Consider the following 19052-nt stretch of genomic DNA (forward strand, 5'->3'; position numbering starts at 1 on the left):
TCACGTTGGCATTAGAGATTTGTTTCAAACCAGTAATTGATCGTGTTTGATGGGAAGTAGTAGGTGGGGTGTGAAGGCAAATCAATGCCATTTTTTAAAGTGTTTATTTTTCTTAAACCTCACGCCTATGGAAATTTCGCAAATATAATACAAAGAACTTTAAACCACTTGAAAATAAGTTGTTGGCATGAGTTAGTGTGCAGGTGTATTGGCGTGCATTTCTTACAAAGACATTCTCTACATAACTACAATATAACCATCAAATCCAANGGGCTCGATCCCACAACACCGGGATCACGCCCTAAGCCGAAGGCAGACGCTTAACCACTATGCCACCCAGGAGCCCCAATACTTCCTTGTTCTTAGATTCAGGTTGGGCAGGAGTATCACAGAAGTAGTTGTTGGGGAGGAAAATAACTTTTCCTTGAACCTCTTCGGTTCAGTATATGGAGGCCTGCAAATTAAACTGACAAAGACACGTTAGTAAGAGGAAAGAAAAACAGATTCAATTAAGTGCATATGCACGGGGTTCACAAGTGTAACTAAAGTAGTAAGGTTTGAGGCTTACGGACCATCTTAATAAGGAGCAGGGAGGGCCAGAGGGACCATCTTAATAAGGAGCAGGGAGGGCCAGAAGGGTGCTTCTGGGAGAACAAATGACTTTTTAGAAGGAAAATGCAGAGAAAGGACACTTATGGAAAAACAAATGACTCTTTGAAACGGTAAATGGGCCCTTAGGAAACTAGATGGGAGATAGGATGGTTTTGCAGGGTGTGGTGCCAGCTTCTCTCTCTGAAAGAGAAGATTGGAGTTGTTCCCAGAGATGGGATTTATGACAATTGCATTTTTTTTTAAGCTCTTTTGGGAGCCTCTGCTTTTAGGCAGATAAGGGATTTTAGGAACTCAGAATGCCTTTATCTTTAAATAATTTTTATGCTACAGTGGCTTATTCTGGATTTTTTCATGGTGCTTTTTTCTTATTGTGTCATTTAGTGCATGATTCCAGTTCATCTCATGATATTGATGTTCACTTTGATCTGGTGTCTGCCACTCCTTAATCGATCAAAGTTTCACAGTATTTTCCATTTATAATGAATAAGTATTTTGTGAGGAGGTACTTTGAATTTATGCAAATATCTTGTTCCTTCTTAAACTTTCAATTTGTGCATTTGCTAGTTTATATTATTATGGCCTCATGGTTTAATAGGGTATAATCTGTGCCTGCCATATTTGGCCAATGGGGCCTCATTCAGGCTGGCTTCTATGTCTTTTTGACATATCGCCATCATTGTTTGAGCATTTCCTCGCTTTTGGGGGCACATGTTACTGAGATCATTCTACACTTTCCTTACCCTAGTTCTGAAATTGGCCATTTTTCCCAGACGCTCTTGTTCCTTTTAGTGGAGAAGGGTATTTAGAAACCAAAATCTGGGTGATAGGTGTGTTCGCTGCGATCAGGGTGTTGCTGCTGCTCACAGACCCTCTCAATGGACAGTCATCACTGCTGTCCCCACGGCACCCTCCTCATTGTTCACACTCTGATACCCTGTGCTGGGCCACTTATGCAATAGTGCTGCTCCTTTGTGTTATTCTGGTCTCAACCCCCACATCAGTCCACCTTGCCCACTCCTGCAGGGACTCCCTTTCACCTTGCTCAGGCACTGACGCCCTGGGCTGGGCCACAGCCCCATGTGGAAATGCTTCTTGCTCTGCTTGGCTCTGAAAATCTGTGCTTGGATACCCCCCCGTGGGTATGACTTCTTTGCTCAGAGTTTGACACCAGGTTTGATGAACATCTTTCTCATTCTAGCCAGTTTCTGACACCCCCCTCTCCGTCACCATGGCTTCCCTACTCACATATGGATTTCTGCCTTATTCAACCCCACCAAATGGCTTTAGGAATGAATTGTTCGTGAAAGGGAATAGGGCTCAATGTCATTTTTAAACGTTGATGTAGAAGTAACCTAATAATTTGCTGAACTCGGAAGATCTGTGGTCATATTTTTTAACCAAGATTCTGGAACATACCATTAAAAAAATGATTTCTTAAGTATCCTCATGTCAATTTATTTTTTTAAGATTTATTTTTTAATGTGAGGATACATATTTTAATATAGAGGAGCTTTGATATTTAATTTATTCTGCGTTCAATGAGAAATGAACACACGTTTACAGCGTATCTTTTCCAAAATAGCCATGTGCATTAATTACTTAGGAGTAAGTTATCTTCAGGGGATTTTGTGTCCAAAGTAATCCATGAGGAGAACTTCAGAATCAAGTGCCAGCAGTTCCTCGTTGGCAGCCGTCGGATCTGTGCTCTTTGAAGTCAGATAAACAGTCTAAGGTACTGCCCACTCTGCACATGGGGTGTACCGGTGACCCCAAATTTCTGTTTCCAGCCCCCATCTTGGCCCTGGAGCTGCCTCCGATCTCTCCTTTAGACTGGCCTTTCATCTCAATTGTGCTAGAACTTTGGCATTGACATGCCTGTGCAATACTGAAGTGGAGATGTCAAGTAGCATTCCTTGGGTTTTGTGCCCCTTTGCTATTTCCCTGGCATCTCAAACTCAGCACGTCCATACCTGAACTCTTGATTACTAACACCACCCTCCCCAGCGCAGATCTTCTTCCCAGTCTTTCCTTTCCCAACAAATGGCACAACGGTGCCCCCAGCGAGAGATCTGGAAATGTTCTTGATTCTTCTTTATCCCTATTGGTCAATGCATTCTGTGGTCTGTGGTCTATTCTTTTCAGTACCTCCTGTCTCAACTCTAGTTGGGACGGGAATGGGATGAAGCTGGGAATGAGATGTCTAACTTCATTTTACCTTGACCTTGAAGTGAGGACAGCTCCCTCCCAATACCTTTGACCCTGCCTACACACAAACACATCCCACCGGGCACCATCAAATGCCCCAGGCCTCCCCTTGTCAACATAGTTCTCAAAGGCAAATTACGAGGGGCCCTGTGGCTCAACTTATGACAGAGTCACAAGATTTCTGCCAGACTCCCCAGTTTAAAGCATGGGATATTGCTCTGAGACACTGGCTCTGAATGGCTCCCAGGGAGGACCAACTTTGGAAAAAAGAGCAAAAAGATAGAAATGGATATATGGAGGGCCAAAGTTCTTCACCTACGAATGAAAATGGGATAGAGCTGAGAATGAAGAGCCTAGCACAATCTCCTGGAAAGTTGGCTGTCTTGGGAGTGAGAAACACCTGTGCGCTGGAGAAAAGGAGACTCCCATTGGCTGTACATGGGAGCCTGATGGACAAGAGGGAAGGAAAAAACCAAACCAAAACAAAATGGTATCTCTCACCTCATCTACTTCTCATCCTCATTCATTATCCTCACAGCTGCCAAAGCGACGTGTGCATATCAGATCATGTCACTGGCCTGCTTAGCACACTTAACAAACCCATGATTCTTATGTACAGCGGCACGACCAGCCCCGTCCCTCTCTCCACTCTTATCTTGTGCTGTTCACCCCTCTACTTTCTAAGCCCTGAGAACCTGGCCTTCTTTCTGTTCTTGGAACATCACATTTTTTGCTGTCTTAGAGCTTTTGAATATCCTCTGCCTAGACGATCATTATCTTCCCTATTCCAAATAGAACCTTCGAATCTTTACACTGAAGCCAAATGCTTACTGATAAGTGTGATTTGGGGACTAGTTTCTGTTCTCCTTCAATATTATTTATTTTGTACTTGGAAGGAGAATCTCAATGGCAATTAGTATGAAATAATAATTAAATTTAATTTACTATTAAGAAAACAAGAAAAAGTCTGCTTCCAACAGCTTCCAAAAGGTCTTAATAAAAATCAACGTAATTATGACATTGAAAATATAAAAAGGAAAATAAGCTACAATGCCTATAAAATATTCAGCATATGAAACACTTTGAAATCCTGGGAAAAAAAGGGAATTCAAAGTATTATTGTTACCAAATTATGTCTAGTTCAATTTTCACATAACTCGCTTCAGTAAAGATAATGAATTTTTATTAATGGCGTTTGCAAATCCTATAATAACTTTTTACATGTACATGGCACAGCCCAGAGTACAAGAATGTGTGCATGCATTGTCTCTCTTGAATTTGCAGTCTCATGAGATCAGAGAAGTGACTTGTACAGCAGCACTCAGCTGAGCCCAGTGCCCTGGGCGCCCACTTTCATTCAGTAAACCCTGTGCGTCAGCTCTATGCTAGGTACTTACGAACAACGCGTGCTCGTGATCCTAGTAGAAGAGAAACAATAAACAAGTAAACCAGCAAATGCATTTCCGGGCTTGGAAGGACAGTTTTCCTTGCTCATACACACTATTTCTGGAGCCAGGAACATACCGAACTTCCAAACCAACCTTTAGATATGAAATACAGAGGAAAGGAAGAGTCAGAGACTCTTTTTTCATATTAACTCATAGGAGGTAAATTATTTGAGGCGATATAAAATTGTATTGTTTTCTAGGTAATGTATCCTTGAGAACTTTTGAAAGCTCACTCCACCACCCCATCCAGAATAGAATTCAGTGGAATGCAAGCATTTGCAGATCTAGTCTCTGAGGAAGCAGGCAGGAAGGGAAGAGAACCAGGGAGTTAGAGACCACACAGGACAGAGAGAACAGAGCTTTGACCCAAAGGGAAGGGTTTTCTTCTACTGAGTGCCTGATAAGGTGCCAAGTCATGGAGATGAGCAAAAGGGTAAGGAAACCTCTTTCACCCCTGATTGCCCATGCACCCTGTAGAGACTAACAGATAAAAATGGACCGTGGGGAGAGGAACGATCTAGTATGTTCTCCTCAATTCTGTGTGCTTGGCTTGCCAACGGCAAGCTTCATTATAAAGGAATTACATCCTTCCTTGGTGAAGAAATCAGCTCTTTATAATTTCAAGAGAACTACGTGTCAGGAAAAAGAGAACCAAAGACTCCATAAGATGATAGATCCTTAAGTGTTGAAAGGACATTGGGACTCCCTTGAGCCCCACTTCCATAGTTTACTAAATTGGTGGTAGGGGAGCCTGGGTGGCTCAGTTGGTTGAGCGTCTGCCTTCGGCTCAGGTTGTGGTCTCGGGGTCCTGGGATGGAGCCCTGCATCAGGTTCCTTGTTCAGCAGGGAGCCTGCTTCTGCCTCTGCCGCTCGCCCTGCTTGTGCTCTCTCTCTTTCTGACAAATAAATAAATAAAATCTTAAAAAAGTAAGGAAATAGATGGTAAATCTGCCCAGCACTCCTCTGCTCTAGAGATCCCTTTCCTCCCTTTAGTGCCTTTGGGGCTTCCCACGAGATCATTCTTGGAGGGTGTTTGAGGTTGTACCTTTATCTACAAGAAAATTGTGATCGGGTATGCAAATGAGTTACTGTGCTATGTATGTGTAAGGAATTATTACAGTATTTGTAAGCATCATTAGCAAAGATTCATCATCTTCACTGAAACAAGTCATTTAGAAATTAAACTAGAGATAATTTGGTAACAATAATACTTTGAATTCCCATCTCTTCCAAGGTTTCAGAGTGTTTCGCATACTGAATATTTTATAGACATTCCTGTTTTTTTTTTCCTTTTTACATTTAAATGTCATAATTACATTGCTTTTTATTAACACTTTTATTTTGGGAGCAAGCTTTTTAGTGGTTGGGTTTTGTTTTTTTTAATGGTAAATTAAGTTTGACAATTACTCCATACTAATCGCTGCTGGGATTCTTCTCCAGGTTACAAAATAAATAATACTGTAGGAGAAAGGAAATTTGTTCCAAAATCACATTCATTATTTAGTATTTGACTCTAGTGTGAAGATTCAGAGGATCTGTTCCACTAAGAAAAACAATGTTATGATTCATGGTCATTAAGCCTCATGCCTCTTTTATCAGTGGATTAAATTTTCAACTTTTGCTTACAGGATTGCTCTGTGTGTGTGTACAGATAGCCAATTAGCAGTAAGTATCTGTAGGAATATAAGAACCAATAACATATTCAAAACTAAACTTTTCCGTCAGACTTTCCCTTCATTTGTTCCTTATTTCATCCATCCAGTTGCTCAAGCCAGCAACTGGGTGTAATCTTGACAACTTCCTCTCGCTTACCTCCCACATCGGCTCTAACAGCAAGATCTCATTATTCTGCCTTCTCAGTCTGTCCACTCTGTTTACCCCGTAGCCATCACCCTGGTTCAAGCTACTGTCGTCTTTACCTGGATTGCTGTGGGACTTCTTAACTGGTCTTCCTAGATCCATTTTTGCCTCCTTTCCCCCTGGCACCAGGAGTCTTGTAATCATACAAATCTGACCCTGTTCTTTCTCTGCTTAAAGCCCATTCATTGTGTCTCCCAAGATAAAGTTTAAGGCCCTTAATATGATCTACGAAATCTCATGTGATCTTGGCCCTGCTACGTCTTCCCTCACCCCCTTGCCTGAGCCACATTGCTTTTTGCTTGTTTCTTGGACACGTGGCACTCTATACCATTTCAGCCTTGGTACATGCTGTTCTTCCCTCCTTTCTTTACTTTAGTTTAAAGTCGCTTCCTCAAACTTCTTAAGACTAAGGTGGGTTACCGTGATATTCACTTCCATGCCACCCTGCATTTGGCCTTTTTACCACATGTAACGCTCGCAATTATTTGTTCAATGCCTGTCTTCCCCACTCAACAAGTAGGTCCCAGGAGGGGAGGGCAGAGTCTGAGTTGTTCCTTGTTTTATCCCCAGCTGCCCTCAGAGTACTTGGCATATAATGAATGCTCAGTAACTATTTGTTGGATGAATGAAAATGAATAAATGAAATGAGTGAGTGAATGAATAACAGACCGATGTAACTGTCCCTCAAATACTTACTTTGGTGTTGAATTATGACAATTCAAATTAGAAAAAAAAAAACAAATAATGAAAATTTGAGCACAAATGGGTGGTACTTTTAAAAATTTGTTTGAAGGTATTAGCAACAGTCCTGTATACTCAGGTTCAAATTGACTCGGCAGTGTGTGGAAACAGAGAGAAAGAATCTTTCAGGTGAAGAAATTTAAATATATTGGTGAGCCCTGAACAACTGAAAAGGATTCTTTATGAGAATGTATATAGAATGTAACATCCAGAAAATATCTGTCTTCTCGTACTCATGCTACAACATATCTAAATAACTCTCTAACATGTAAAGGCTGATCTAACCCAAGAACTTCACATTCACCGGAAATTTGCAGACTTATTAAGAGCACCAGGAAGTAAGCGCACATCCAGAACTCAAAAATATAAGTTAAATCGATGTCATAAAGCGCAATGCGTATGTATACCCAAAGTCTTCCCTCCAGCTTTGCTTGCTTTTAATTTGCACATGGCATCGGTAAACTTACTTACTTGGCACTCTGATTTCTAAGGACAAGGCCCCACGCGGAACTGGGTAGGGCAGAGCGGTTGTAGTAACCGTGTTCCCAGTGGCAGTGTCAACCAACAGCACGCTGACCTCACCCTCGTCCGGACTTCCGGGGAACTTCACTTGTGTGACAGCCCTAACCACATCCACCTAGTGACACACAGTGACGCTTGTGAAAAGTTATTTCCCATTCTTGATCTTAAACATTTTAGGGAAAGACCTTGGCTTTTCACCAGGCTTTCAGAGTATCACACAAAAGCATGTCATAGCTGATAATCATATTCAAAACAAAGCAAAACAACTCTGAGACATCAAGAGAAAATTAAATTATGTTTAATATTATTTGAGGGACCTGGAATGAAGTGTTACATTTTTTTTGAAGTGTTATGTTTTAGAAATATTTTTATCCCTAATAATGAAAGTTTAAAAAGTTTCAGTATTTACCAGTTCTGATTTTATTGATGTATAGTTTGCAAACCCTTTTAACTCAACCTAGCTCTTAGCAACCTATTAAGAATGGTAGGGTAAGCATTCTAATTTTACAAATAAAAACTTGAAGTGGTAACTTAAATTATTATCTTAGGATTACGGTTTTTTGGGGTGCCTGGGTGGCTCAGTCGGTTAAGCATCTCCCTTCAGCGCAGGTCATGATCTCAGGGTCCTGGGATTGAGCCCACGGCAGGCTCCCAGCTCAGCAGGGGTTTGCTTCTCTCTCTCTCTCTCTTTCTCTCTGTGTGTGTGTTTCTCTCTCTCTCTCTCTCCCCCCACACCCCTACCACCCACCCTGCTTGTGTTCTCTCTCTCAAATAAATAAAATCTTTAAAAAAAATAAAAAGCTTACAGTTTATTAAGGACCAGAACTTTTAGTCTTTTCAAGATACATTTCACCATAAAAGCAATGTAGCAATGTGACAAAATCATAGGTTTTAGTGTCAGAAAGATCTAGGTTTGCATCCTTCCTTTGGTCACATACTACCTGAGTCACAGTGGGAAGTATGTTTAATCTCTGTAGGTGAGGGCAATCTCTGAGCAATTATTAGTCATGTGATAGTATCGTCTATTAGTTTGGTGAAAAATGAACTGGAACCACAAGAGGGAATCTTTGAGAAATCAGCTAATGAATTGCCTTTGGCTCCTGAAGCTAGAGGGTCAGGCATTAGAAAAAAAAATTTTTTTTTACCATGACAATACCCCTCTGCATTTAAGTCATTTTTTAGCTCTCTGGCTTTCTGTTTCTTTATGAAACACTGGAATACTAGCAGAACCAACTGTATTAGGTAGGTTATGTGCAGTAACAACCCCCCCCCCCCACATCTCAGTGGTTTAAAATAACAAAGATGTATTTCTTATTCATGTCCATTGTGGGTTGACCCGCAGCTCTTCCAGATCATCCTTACACAAGAACCTGAGATGACTGACTTTTTACCATCGGGTGGGTTATCAGCCATCATGGCTAGGGGAAGGGATCATAGCAAATGACACACTGGCTTTTAGAAGGTTTTGCAGGAAGGGACACATGTCTCTTCACTCATTTCAGTCACCAAGGCAAACCACTTCTCTTGTCTAGATTCACAGGGGTGGGAAAATGCAATCCATTCTTGGGTCTGTGGGCCTGGAAGGAGAATTGGAATGTTGATGACCAGCCCTAATGACCACCCCTTGGCCCTATGAGTGCTGTCAGGGGGATTAAGTCAGTGAACGCAAAAGTAAGCACAATGCTTGGTACCTTAACAAGAACCGAATGAATGTTAGGGATTGTTATGACTTACATTGGTTATAAACTTCATTAGTAATGATGACTTGAAGCTTATTTCCGCTTATTGCCCTTAGTGTCCCCCTCCCTTTTTTTTTTTTTAACATATTTCATTTATTTATTTGAGGGAGAGGGAGAAGCAGGCTCTCTGCTGAGCAGGGAAACTGATGCAGGGCTCGATCCCAGGACCCTGGAATCATGACCTGAGCCAAAGGCAGGGGCTTAACTGACTGAGCCACCCAGGCACCCCGCCCGTAGTGTCCCTTAAGAAAAGGAAACTTCTGAAATACAGCCTGTGTCGAGAAAAAAAATAGGGCTGCCTAAGCTCTCAGGATGGAAACGCTTCAGTGTCCTACACGGACAAAGCGTAACGACTCAGATGACTTATATTCACAGTTCTTAGTTATTTTCTCTCCAGATGGAAAATCTGTGGCTGATAGAAGCTGCTAAAGAACAAAGAGGATTGGAATGACACATTTCATTCTACGGAGCCGAGTGCATTATTTTCGAGTGCGCAGCCCCGGGTCTGCACCTTTCCTTGCACTCTGTGAAGCGGCCACCACGCGGCCACCCTGGTTCCAGGTTGAGAGTAAGCAGGTCAGGTTGTAGTCAGAGCGAGCGGTGTAGACAAAAATAAGTCCTCTCGGTTTTCAGAGTCCTCTTTGTTCTCCTTTAGTCTTGGGTCCTCAACGCCCCGGCAGCATCTGGAACTTAGCCGTCCCTGAGTGAATGAAGAACAGAATGAATATGCAACAATCGTCCCCGTTTGAAGGAATTTCAGGCGCGGAACAGAGCAGAAGGGGGCATTTTCTCAGTGCATGGGATCCTGAAATCCCGTGCTGATTGCCTTTCCCTTCCCACTCATGTCTTCCATCCTTCGTGGCCAGGCCGCGACCACTCTGGGGGCAAGGGGGAGACCCTTGATCCCGCAGCACTGCTGGACACAGCTGCCTGGGAGCCTATTTCTCTAGTAAGAGCAGTCCCTTCCCCACCTCCTTCCCACCCCCGAAAAACAGCCCTGTTTTTAGAAGAAACAGTCCCCTCCCCGATGTTTTATGAATAGAGGCTGGGTCTCTTGAGGAAATTCTTGCCTCTTCGTGGCTCCAACTTCAACAGGCATGGCAATCCGCTTGTTCAGACCGACTGCAGGACCCATCGCCAGGATTTCTGATTCAGGAGGTGGCAGGGGGCCCATGAACTTGCATTTCCAACCAGCTGGCAAGTTACACCCATGGGGCGGTAGCATGAACAGCACTGCTCTGAGCTCTGTCCCTGCCCCTTCCTCCTGGTGCCTCCAGGGCTCCCGGACCTCCTTGCTTTTCAGGTACTGGGTTTGCTTCATTTTTTTATGTTGCTTTTGAGCTGTTGGGATGATCCTAATTATTTCTCTTCTGATATTATAATACTTGTGTTCTCTTTTATGTGTCTGCCCAAATAACACATTTGTTACAGATTATGAATTGCTAAGCACTGGAACCGTCTGGTCCCAGAAGACCTTCTGGAGGGAGGGGAAGCCGAGGGTGTTGCCTGCCCCGCACTTCTGAAGGCTGTCTATGGTCAGAATAGTAAAGGGACGGCTTCCTTGTAGCAAAGACATTTGGACCCTTTGATCAGCTATTCCAGAAATTTATGAGTGTTTTTATTATACTCCTGGTATCTAGCTCGTTAGCCAGTTGGTCTTTTTGAAATCATTAAAAGAAGTGAAGAAGTTCCTTCAGCTATAGGGATGGAATATAAAATTAATGCGTCTGCAATTTTGCACAAGGAGTTTTCTCCTTTAGTTGATTGAGTCAAGTTGTACATTCATAGCTGTAGCTCTTAAATTGATCTTGATGTAACAACAAAGTAATTTGACTTTGGAGAATAAAGACACACATGAGCCTGAAGAAATGGAAGTCTAGATTTTAAACGATCTTCTATTTGGGAAATGTATTATTAGATGAGGAAACTAAGAATTGTATTTAGTGAGACAGTAGAGTGAACTCTTTTCCAAATGGCTTATCTGGGTATTTTCTCTCTATATATTTATTTTTCCGGTGTGCCTCCAGTTACACAGAGGCGTTTGTGTGGCTCGACCGGCTGTAGAGTGTAGACAGCTGTGTCCATGTTGGTGCCTGCTGTCCAGCTGTGTATGTGTGTTAGTATGTGAAATCTATTTCTCAAATCAATGAGATTGCTTATCACATTGAGTTTTTGATATTCAGTTAATATATTTGTTGAACATTTCTTCCTGTCATTAAATGTTTTTCTACATTTTGGAACGACTACTAGTATTCCTTTGTTTGAGTTACCATAATTGATTGGTCAAATCATTGTGTTAATATAATTGAGGGGGAAAGAATACATGCTGCCAGTTTACCCTCTGAAGAGAGACAAAGCTTTTGCTGATATTTCCTTAGTTTGTACATATGACACTTTAGGGGAAAAATAAAATCTCTAAACCGATTGGGTTTAAAATATGCTCAAATCAGTTCAGGGTGCCAGGGTCATTTTTAAGTACCCTTCCCTTAGTTCTGGTCACATCTGTAGCAGCGTACCGATGAGTGTGCCTCAAAGTAGGAAGATGCTTCAGAAACGAAATAGATTGAGGGTTGCCACCATTACTTGCTTTTTGGAATATTTGACTCCTACATATGCCCGGAGGGATGTAGTTTTGGGTGGTTTTTTGTTTTTTGTGTTTTGTGGTTTTTTGAGGAATTTATTTCTCACCCTCAGCTTTGATAATTTTTATAGAAGTGGGTTCTTACAAAGGTTGGAAATGGAACTCATTCTGTCATCACCCACAGTTGCAAGTTGTTGAGGACGTGGCGCTCTGCTGTGCAAGTCAGAGATGCTTATGATTTCCTTCTTGAAATAACATTTTTTCTTTAAATGACATACTTTCTTGTTTCTTTAAATAACATATTTTCCTCGCTGCATTCTAAACTCATAAGCATAAATTCTTCCTTCTTCCCCTCAACTCCTTGTTTTCCCTCAACATTTGCAATCATGCCTCATCCTTTCGCTTATCCTCATCCTGTTAATATGCAGTATGATTGAAGGAGAAATCACATGTTCTTGGAGCTAAACAGATCTGGATTTGAAACTGTGCTCTTCTATTTCCTGGCTGTGTGACATGAAGCAAATTACTTACCCTCTCTGAGTCTCAGTGAAATGGTAACAGTTTTTCCTCCCTCACAGAATTTTTCTGAAGATTAAATACAATAGTGTATATTAAGTTCCTAACAAAATATCACAGCTCAGTAAACACTAGTTCCTTTCCCATTTCTAATTTTTCATTCTTCCTTCGCAATTTTCCTACTTTCCCCTAAAGTCTCCAGGTGAATATAATTTGAACTTCTTGGCTGTTGTCTTGGAAAAGATTCAGCATAAAACTTTTTTCTTTCTTTCTGGAATTCATCATTTTTAAAAAGTCACCGTTTAACTAATATTTACTTTGATCTCAGTAAGGTTGTAGAGCTCAGGTTAGTCAGCTTGACTCCTTTTAAATCTAAACGAATCCTAAAATGACCTTTTAGGCGGTACACAGTCCTCAACTAGTTTATGAGAGCAAGTGGGGCTGGACTGGGGAGGTGTGAGGACGATGACCGGTGTCTGCATCAAGTGAAACTCGGAGATTTTACCGCTGAATTCTGTCTTCACCTTGGAGGCTGTAGATAGAAAGTTAGGCTTCTTAGGTCTAAACCCCCGACCAGCCCGAATTTCTGCAAGTCCATTCGTGCTGTACTAATGGCTCTCCTCCCTCTGTTTTCTCTACTGGGAGTCTCTCCCTGCCTCTCTTCTTTTCTTCCTCCCTTCTTTGATGACAGAGTGAAGGTCACCTTCTTTATGAAACCTCTCCTGCTTATTCCCTCCCCTGGCCACCACCCTCTAAGGTCACTGGCTCCTTTTGGCTTTCTCTGTATCCCGTAAGTCCTTGCGTCACTGTGCCTAGAGTGCGTCTTAGTATGTGCTTGGCGGTCTGCTTCTAGGCTGTGAGCCCGATCAAGGCACAGAGGGTGTCAGATCCACTGTGGAGCTCTGGCGCGTAGTTGGTGTTCAACAAATACTTAGTGCAGAAGTGAACGTTCAGCATCACAAGCATGGATCCTCAGATAAAGGAGCATTGGAGGTTGAAATTACTGCAAGTGGCTTTCTGAATTAAAAGCAGCCCAAGCAGTGCTAACTAGAGCTGAGTGGGATTTTCTGCTTTCCAAAGCGAATGAGAAACTTGAATAAATTATCAACATTGTTCCGGAAGAATTAGGGATATGATTTGATTTATTTAATCACTTGACTTCATTATCTTCTATGGATTTAGGAAGAAAGAAGAGTCCTCTTCATCATGTCAAAAGTAAAAAAAAAAAAGAACCCAGATGCCCTATAAATAAATGGTGTAAAGCAAAGAATACTGAAATCTGAACAAGCTCAACAATTACTTCAATCCCCTCCCTGACTTTCCTTTTGAAGATCAGCCGGTTCAGAAGTAATGAGGCGGCTGCAAGGGCTGTGTGCAGAACTCGCTTTGGCCAACCTGGGGAATAGTTACTGCTCCCTAACTGAGGCATCTCCTTGGACTCTGAGCGCATCCGCTCTCAGGGGGGTGTTAGGCACCTGTATGTCATGAGCACGAAGCTAACCTGCATTTTGGAGTTGTGAGGATTTAATGAGCCAATGTATGAAGAAGCCAACAAATGTTTGATTCATCTCCAAAAGGCTACCGATAAAATCTGTGGTTCAACCTGTAACTTTAGCAAATCTAGGAAACACTAGACTATTAAAGCAAGTTATGTTTGTCAGTGGGCTGGATATCACTGAGGATCAAAAGTATAAACTAATGCAAAGTATTCATTTAAACACATACATGTCAAAAACTCATCATTCTAACCCTATCAGTCTTAGATTTTGATGAAAATCATCACGATGGAGGCATTTTTAAAACTCAGATTGAAGTCACGTGAATTTAGAGGATGGCTCAACCTTGGCATAAACTCGTCCTTGATAAGCCCCAGGGATGTCCACGGTTGAAGAAAAGTCCCACATAAATATACTCTGTCTGTGTTCGGATTAAGCAGGGACAGGGCAGGCATGGGGTAACCCTTCAGTACAAGGGACCTTCTTACCACCACCACACTGACTCCGGCCGCGAGGTCCTGCCAAAACAGATCCTTGCCCTCTAGGATGACTCTTGGGTCTTTGTAGACAACAGAGCCGTGGCGCACACAAAGGATGAAACAGGGTCAATGGAGGGGGCAAAACAGAGATCTAATTTCTGTGCATGAAAATTAAATAAAATCCAGCCTTGCTTCTTCATCTCTTGGAGGAGATGAATGCAAATCAGGTTAAGTGGAGGCACCCTTTCCGGAGCCCCAGACCTGGTTTCCCTCATAATGAAGCCTGAAGACCTCTGTCCAGCCTCTGGCCGCATGCTTGATGATAATAATAATTCTGAAGTCGCAGGCTAATCTCCAACAGAAGCCTGTTTCCGTGAGTGAATCAGAGTTGTCAGGTTAGAGTAACTGAAGCTCATCAGTGAGGACTGAGCTTTGGGGAAAGAGAGGAAAGTCCCAGCCCCTCTGAAGGCCAGAAGCGAGCCGTGTGAGTAATCAGGATGACCCAGGCACAGAGGAGTCAGTGAGCCCTGAGAAAGGATTTGCTTTACAATGCACAGCGTTATCCGTGAGCATACCCCAGATTACAGATTTCTTAAAGATAGAAGCCCGTTCAAAATTCACACTTTATGTCACCCTGCACCTGGGAAATGCAGGTGTTGACCTTTGCTTTCTGTCCTTCACTGTTAGGATGTATTGTAAGTGAATCTTCCATTCCTGAATTTCTGATTTAGTCTGGTTAGTGATTTTAGCCATTTTTTATTTTCTCTAGTTTAGTGTTTTTGCTTCAAAGGCAAAATTACACCTGTTTTTAAATCAGCAAGCCCACCATTATCCAAATGTATACCAGGTTACTCTGCCTTTTACTCTTATTTGTAAGCTTAAGCATCCTTTTTTTTCTTGGTTCTGTAGTTCATTAGAGTTCCAGAGAGGACATGAAATAAACCCAGTGTGTTCTCCTTGCAAAAAGATGACTAATTTGGTTGCATGTAGAGCGAGCGTTCCTCTTCTCGACACATAAGCACTGTTCACAGTGGTGTGCCCCTCCACGTCCCTTCAGTGCGTATCCGAACACATGTTCTGTATGGGCGACATAAACAGGATCTCACTCTGTATTTCTGTTCTAAAAATCTCAAAAACATGATGTAAATAGGGGCGCCCGGGTGGCTGGGTTGGTTGGGCATCAGACTCGTGGTTTTGGCTCAGGTCATGATCTCAGGGTCGTGAGATCCAGCCCTGCGTCAGGCTCCATGCTCAGTGTGGAGTCTGCTTGAGATTCTCGCTCTCCCTCGGCCCCTCCCCGACCTGTAAAGTAAATAAATAAATCTTTAAAAAATATGATGTAAATATTTTTCCTCATTAGTACATACTCACTGTTTTAAGTATCGGTATTATATTCTGTCGTAAAGATGTAGCATGATTGCCTTAGCCAGTCTTCTCGTGATGAACCCGTAAGTGATTTCCAAGCTTTGGCCATTGCCGTAGCATTGAACGCACGTTTTGTGGATCCTTCCGCAAGTCTGTCTTTCTTTCTTTTTTTAAGATTTTATTTATTTATTAGAGACAGAGACAGCCAGCGAGAGAAGGAACACAAGGAGGGGGAGTGGGAGAGGAAGAAGCAGGCTCATAGCGGAGGAGCCTGATGTGGGACTCGATCCCATAACGCCGGGATCACGCCCTGAGCCGAAGGCAGACGCTTAACCACCGAGCCACCCAGGCGCCCCTCCGCAAGTCTTTCTCAAGGATGTAGTCATGGAAGTGAAATGGTGGGGGGAAGGTGGGGACAAAGGGAATGGACACTTAACCTTTTGAAAGTCACTCCCAAACTAACTGCAGGGAAGTATCAATGTGTCCTCTCACTGACAGCTTACTGGGGTTTATTTTCTTTACACCCCACCAGTAATGGGCATAATCAATCCCTCTTTTTCTTTTTTATCAATTAGTAAGTGAAGGTCTATCTGTACTTTTGAAATTGCTTTAGTCGGCATTTCTTTCTTTCCTGTTGGGTTGCTTTTTTCCTTTGCTACCTGGACATTTGTACTTTTTCCTTCTGTGACTGGACTATGAATGTCTTTTGTCCATTTTTCTCTCAGATTGCCCTCTCTCACAGGAAATTACCAGTGAAGCAAACCATTATAAAGTGTAACAGATATCTGAAGCTAAAAATATCTCAGGCATGACCCCCACATACACTACTCTTGTAGAAAGTGGAGATATACACATATGGTGTTTTTAGAAACATGGTTCCATCCTTTGCTGCTGTTAGGTTAAACCTCCCTTGAAAGCATTTTCCGCTACACACTCTTTCCAGTTGTTTTTTTTTCTTCTATTCCTGACATCGTATGCAGTTTATCATTCTTCTCGATTTTCCCCTCTCAGCTAGTTTAATCAGTCAGATCAGTCAGGATTTATAGATGATCTGGAAACCCTAGCATCCCCAGCAGGACAATTCCTGACCTTATGTAATAGTTTTTTAAAATATGATATGGAAAGAAGTAAGGATTTTAAAGAAAATATATAGAACTGATTCACGGTTTCAGGTAGTTAACATTGCATTAATAATCCATACTCCCTCACCCCAGAACATGGTTCTTCTTCTCTTCCTCCACTGTACCCACCTTTCTTTCTTCCGTCTTATCTATCCTTTGCCCTTCCCCTCCTCTTTCCTTCTACCTCCTCTGTGTCCCTATCCAGCAGCAGCTCTGACATAATAAATTTTGTCTCCTAGAATCTAAGTAAAAACCCTACATAAAATAGTCATTGACTGGTACTTCCTCAGTGGTGAAACCATAGGCACTCCCATTAAATCCAGGAGCCAGGCGAGGATGGCCACGCCTCCTTATTGTTGACTTGTTTACCTTAGCTGTCCAGGTCCTAGGTGGTACAGTTAGAAAATACCAATTGTAGGGGCATCTGGATGGCTCAGTCAGTTAAGCATCTCCCTTTGGCTCAGGTTATGATCTCCAGGTCCTGGGATTGAGTCCCACATCAGGCTCCTTGCTCAGCAAGGAGTCTGCTTCTCTCTCTCTCTCTCTCCCTCTGCCCCTCCCCACTACTCATTATCTCTCTCTTTCTCTCAAATAAATAAATAAAATCTTTTTTAAAAAAAGAAAATGCCAATTGTAGGTTTAAAATGGGAAAGAGGAGGCAAAAATATATCTGGATGATGTAATTGTCCTTCTAGGACACCTAAGAGAATGAACTAAAAACTTTTTTTTAACAGTCAGCAAGTTCAGTAGGCAGCTTAGTAAATGCACAAAAATCCAGTAGCCTTCCTACATCCAAATGGCAACCAGTTGAAGACAGAGATGGTAGTGACAGAAAACACACTGCTATACAGTGGAAACTCAGTGACAATATACCCAAGAAGCATAAAGTAACAAGAAATGAGAAAGATCTGTGTTAAAAAAAAAAAAAACAACTATGACATAAAATAAAACTTTTGGATAAAATGCTGCTGTGGTATGACAGTGTCAGTTCTCCCTATATTTATGTAGAGATCCAGCAGGATCTCAGTAAAAATGCCAGATTTTTAAAAATCAAATTCTGAAGTTCATAGGCTGCATAAAATGTGTAAGAATAGACAAGAAACTTTTGATGCAGGAGAATGAGAATAAACTAATCTTATCAGGTATCGAAATATGTATTTTAATATGAATAGTAATCAAATCAGTTTGGTTCAGGCAAATTAATAGATTAATGGAACAGAATGGTCAACCTTAATATTGACCAAAATGCATATGAGATTTGGTACATAGTACAACTATAAGAAATTAATATGCAGTGAAAGTAGCATTTTGAAGCAAGGGAGGAGAAATTTATTTCTGGTAAATGAGTTAGATCCCTACCTGTATTCTTATACACACACACACACACAAATCCAGATACATGAGAAAATTAAAATATAAGAGAATTAGAACATAAAATTGCTGGAAGAAAACATGGGAGAATTTTTTTTTAGGATTTATTTATTTACCTGAGAGAGAGAGCGTGCATGTGCACATGACCACACAAGTGTGAGGGGGGAGGGGCAGAGCAGACTCTGCATTGAGCGTGAAGCCCACTGCAGGGCCCAATCCCACGACCCCAAGACCATGACCTGAGCCAAAATCAAGAGTCGGATGCCCAACCAACTGTGCCCCCCAGGTGCCCCAACATGGGAGAATTTTTAACCTTCCATTGAAGAAGATCTTTCTAATGATTCTATGAAGCCATTAATCAACACACTGATAAGGCTGACCATATATAATTGAAATTTTCTGTTTGATAAAGAATACAGTAAAAAAAGAAGCAAAAAATATAAATTAAATGTGTTTACCAGGCATATCCCTACGAGAGAGCTGATTTCTTCAATATGTAAAGAGTTCGCATAAATCAATTTTAAGAAACCAAATGAGAAAACATTCTTCCCACATCTTAAAGAGCTACAAGAAATCCAACACTCTGCTGACCTCTAGGAGGGAACTAGGGAAAGCAGGGGTGGCGGTACTTACTCTTCACCTTGTATTGCTGGATTTTTACCTTGAGCACAAGTAGCTTCCACACAGAGGGGAGGGAAGATGGGGGAGGGGAAAGGAAGGGAGAAGGACAGACTGACTAACAAAATTTTCTTTAAATTGCAAGTCTAAACTGTTTTCCTTGATTCACCTTGCCGCCACTAGCCTGTACAAGTAGGAGAAAAGATGAGGAAAACGAAAATAGAAATAGTCACATGCACCCCCCTGCCTCTTTTACTGGAGCTTCCCTAAAGAGTCTGTTCCTTAATGCTAAAGGACTTTTATATTTCCAAGCTGAAGAGATTCATTTTTGTGACTGGCGAGGAGTTTGGTCTTGCCCTCTCTCATGAGGCCACCTCT

At 41.9% G+C, this 19052-nt stretch overlaps 1 protein-coding gene across 4 annotated transcripts in view; it reads left to right on the forward strand.

The window, feature by feature from the left end:
* LOC100473285 (transmembrane protein 200A) overlaps positions 1–19052 on the forward strand; it is a 77020-nt gene that overhangs the window by 37742 nt on the left and 20226 nt on the right. The window contains exon 1 of one of the 4 annotated variants that reach the window (XM_034669136.1): positions 10242–10430. The exons of the other annotated variants lie outside the window; for them this stretch is intronic. The gene's annotated coding sequence lies outside the window, so the exon portion shown is untranslated. Of the gene's footprint in view, positions 1–10241; positions 10431–19052 lie in introns of those variants that run through there. 4 annotated transcript variants of the gene reach the window in all.

Source organism: Ailuropoda melanoleuca, chromosome 10 (genome assembly GCF_002007445.2).
Source record: "Ailuropoda melanoleuca isolate Jingjing chromosome 10, ASM200744v2, whole genome shotgun sequence".
Lineage (NCBI taxonomy): Eukaryota > Metazoa > Chordata > Mammalia > Carnivora > Ursidae > Ailuropoda > Ailuropoda melanoleuca.